Source organism: Nomascus leucogenys, chromosome 19 (assembly GCF_006542625.1).
Source record: "Nomascus leucogenys isolate Asia chromosome 19, Asia_NLE_v1, whole genome shotgun sequence".
Lineage (NCBI taxonomy): Eukaryota > Metazoa > Chordata > Mammalia > Primates > Hylobatidae > Nomascus > Nomascus leucogenys.
This window is the reverse complement of record NC_044399.1, coordinates 69,112,983-69,117,199: the sequence shown is the minus strand read 5'-3', so window position 1 is coordinate 69,117,199 and position 4,217 is coordinate 69,112,983.

Below are 4,217 nucleotides of genomic sequence, written 5' to 3'. Positions count from 1 at the left end.
GTGATCCGCCTGCCTTGGCCTCCCAAAGTGCTGGGATTACAGGTGTGTGCCACTGCGCGCGACCCCAGGTTTGTAATTCAGAAGAGGTGATGAATGACTCAGGCGCCCTGACATGCCTTCCAGAGCATATCTAATTGTAGATCGTGGCTTCTGTGTCTTTCTGGTCCCATCTGTGTGATCTTTATACTTTAAAGCAGGAAAGAATCCAAACAGGACTCCTGCAGAAAGTCTCCCTATTTCCTGCCCTAAGAGCTGGTTGACCTTGAACTCTGGAAGTACAGAGTGTCACAAACCTAGGAAGGAACTAATGACTCCCAAGTCTGTTCCTATGGCTGACAGATGTCTGAAGTTCCTCCAGTAGATGAAAAACAGCTCATTCCTAAGCCATGATTTCTTCAGAGATCATTTTATCTCTAAGACTTGTGAAGTCCAAAGAGAGAGTAGAATTTGAAAGAATGTTGGATTCCATCTGGTTCAAAGATCTTCAGTGTTAGATATAAACAACTTTACCAGTTTGAAAAACCAAAGATGAGCAAAATCAGATCAGGTGGTAGAGCTTCCTGGGTAGGGGTGTAACATACAACTTAAATCTAGGTGTCCTGGTCTATGTGGCACTTTTTTTTTGAATTATGGGGTCACTGACACAGCAAGATAGATAAGGCAGAGTGATTGTTATGTAATCTCAGGAGAGTGGAGAAGGTACCCCCAAAACTGGAAATGATATTACATTTTCCTTGGTGAGAATCTTTTAACCCCAGGAGGGTTTAAAATTAAGTATAGAAAGTTGAAGGGAATCATGATATTAATGTTTTCATGTAAAAGAATCTATGCATATTTATGTATATATAATGTTTAATAGAATTTAGCCTATTTAGAGCAAAAATCTCAAAATTCCAGTTGAAAATTAATAAGTATTTAATTGATTCAGACTTATGACTTTAAACTGAAAACTTCTAAGCGTATATACAGTATTGGAACATTTAAGAGAACCCTAAGGTTGTCATATTTGCAAGTTTAATTTATCACATGAATAATCTAAATACTTGAAAAGGTTTTAAGTCAGGCCATTAAAGTACATAAAAGGAAACGGAACACAATAAGTGTCTCAATGCAATTTTAAATCTTTAAAAGGAATTTAACCTTATAATTAGAATCACACATCCAAAATCCTTTTAAAAGTGATAGGTAAAATATGTTGGACATCAACAGGGTAAGATTAGAAAGCTGAAGCTTAAAGAACTACGATTTTGAATTGTAATTTCAATAAATTAAATATTAATTGTAAAAGTCAGCTAAACTTCTGTATCATCTATGAAATGAGATTTATGGTAATAATTGCCGTGTAAGATCATTAAGAAGATTAAATGAGACATTAGTTTAAAAGCATCTGGCACTGTGCCTGTCACATGGTAAGCACGATATATGATGGCATTTAGTAATATTATTAAGTCTTCCTTAAAGGAGAGCATAAAGCCAGGCATGGGGATGTACACCTGTACTCCCAGCTACTAGGGAGCCTGAGGCAGGAGGATCACTTGAGCCCAGGAGTTCGAGTCCAGGCTAGGCAACATAGTGAGACTCTGTCTCAATTTAAATCAATCAATCAATAATAAGTAAATAAAAGAGAGTACAAAGATGTTTAGAAATGAGAGGGAATATGGGATAAGATGTGACTCATAGCACAGGTAATCCTGGTGGCAGGGGTGAGATATCCACCAAACACCTTTGCCCCTTAGCCCCTGTCTGGCTAACAAGGCTCGCCTTATCTTGTCTGGGTCTCCCCAAGCTGTGTTCAGCTTCTCCAGCAGGGTGATGTGCAATTTCTTACCATTGCATCACCCATAGCCCTTTGCTAAGATCCATGGGAGGCATTTTTCCTAAATTGCTCATTCTCTCACTCCATCCATCCTACGAACAATTGATGTTTGTACCAAGCACCATTCTAGGCAGTGGGGATAGTGCAGACAACAACAACAAAAAACCCTGCTCTCATGGAGCTTACATTTTTTTTTTTTTTTTTTTTTTTTTTTTTGAGACGGAGTCTCACTCTGTCACCCAGGCTGGAATGCAGTGGCCTGATCTTGGCTCACTGCAAGCTCCGCCTCCTGGGTTCACACCATTCTCCTGCCTCAGCCTCCCGAGTAGCTGGGACTACAGGCACCCGCCACCACGCCCAGCTACTTTTTTGTGTTTTTAGTACAGACGTGGTTTCACCATGTTAGCCAGGATGGTCTCGATCTCCTGACCTCGTGATCCATCTGCCTCGGCCTCCCAAAGTGCTGGGATTACAGGCATGAGCCACCACGCCCAGCCATGGAGCTTACATTCTAATAGTGGAGACAGACATTAAACAAAATCGGCAAGTAAGTTATGCAGTATGTTAGAAGAGGGTATGTTGACAGAGAAAATGCACAGGGCAAAAAGATGGGTGCGGTGGGGTAAGGATTGGAATTTTAGAAAGGGTAGCCACTCTACTGAGAAATTGACATCTCAGCCATTTGAGCCAAGACTTTAAGGAGGTGAGACAGCATTCTGTGCACAGGGAACAGAAAGTGCAAGGACTGTCAGCTGGGAGTGTTCCTCACACATCGGAGGAATGTGGAGGAGGCCCGTGAGACTGGAGAGAACAAGCGGGAGGGTAGGACACGCGATCAGAGAAGCCATCGTGGAACGTCTTGTGGCATTTGTTAGGACTTTGGCTCTTACTCTGAATGAAGTGGGGAGCCATTAGGGCACTTTTGGGACAACTGGGGAAATTCCAACAGGAACTGTATAATATTATTTAATCAGTATTAAAGTTTGTGGATGTGGTAAGTCTCAATAAGTTGAAATAATTTTCCTGGGTGTTGGTATGAACTGAAAGTGTGTGTCTTCCCACCCCCCAAATTCATGTGTTGAAGGCCTAACCTCCAATGTGATGGTATTTGGAGGTGGGCCCCTTGGGAAGTAATTAGGGTTAGGTTAGGTCATGACAGTGGGGCCCCCAGGACAGGATTAGTGCCCTTATCAAAAGATGAAGAGACATTAAATCTTCCTCTCTCCAAGCATACTACAAGATGACAGCCACCTACAAGCCAGGAAGAGGCCTCAGAATTAAACCCACTTTACCAGCACCTTAGTCTTGGGACATCCCAACCTCCCAGCTGACTATGACAGGTGTCACTGTTAGAAGAAACATGCTGAAGTACTTAAAGATGAAGGATCATGATGTCTAGAACTTATTTTCAAGTGACTGGGAAAAAAACGAAAAAAATCTAACCATTTGTCATTGTTACAGATTGTGTGCTCCCCAAAATTTGTATGTTGAAGCCCTAACTTCATGTGACTGTATTTAGACACAGAACCTTTAAGGAAGTTGGGGTTAACTGAGGTCATAAAGATGGGGCCCTAATCCAGTGACTGGTGCCCTTATAAGAAGAGGGAGAGACACCAGGTGTGTGTGCAGAGAAAGGGCCATTTGAGGATACAGTGAGAAGGCAACCATCTGCAAGCCAAGGAGACAGGCTTCAGGATAAACCAAACCTGCCAACACCTTGACTCTGAATTTCCAGCCTCCAGAACGGTCAGAAAATAAGCTTCTGGTGTTTAAGCCACCCAGTCTATGTGCTATTTTGTAATGGCAGCCCTACAAGACTAATCTACTGCACAACAAGTTACCTCAAATGTAGCAGCTTAAAATAGGATTACCATCTCACGTGATTTTTCTTTTTTTTTTGAGATGGAGTCACTGTCTGTTGCCTAGGCTGGAGTGCACTGGCATGGTCTTGGCTCACTGCAACCTCTGCCTCAGCCTCCTGGGTAGCTGGGATTACAGGCATGCACCACACCTGGCTAATTTTTGTATTTTTAGTAGAGACGGGGTTTCACCACATTGGCCAGGCTGGTCTTGAACTCCTGACCTCAGGTGATCTGCCCGCCTCGGCCTCCCAGAGTGCTGGGATTATAGGTGTGAGCCACCACGTGTGGCCAATCTCATGGTTTCCGAGGGTCAGAAATCTGGGAGACGCTCAGCTGCGTGGTTCTGGCTCCAGGTCCATCATAAAGTACAGTCAGTATGTTTTCCCCAGGGCCTCCATCATCTGATGGCTTATCTGACGTAGAAAGCTGCATTTCCAAGATCCACTCACGGCTGGGCCTGATGGCTCACGCCTGTAATCCGAGCACTTTGGGAGGCCGAAGCCGGGTGGATCACCTGAGGTCGAATTTCAAGACCAGCC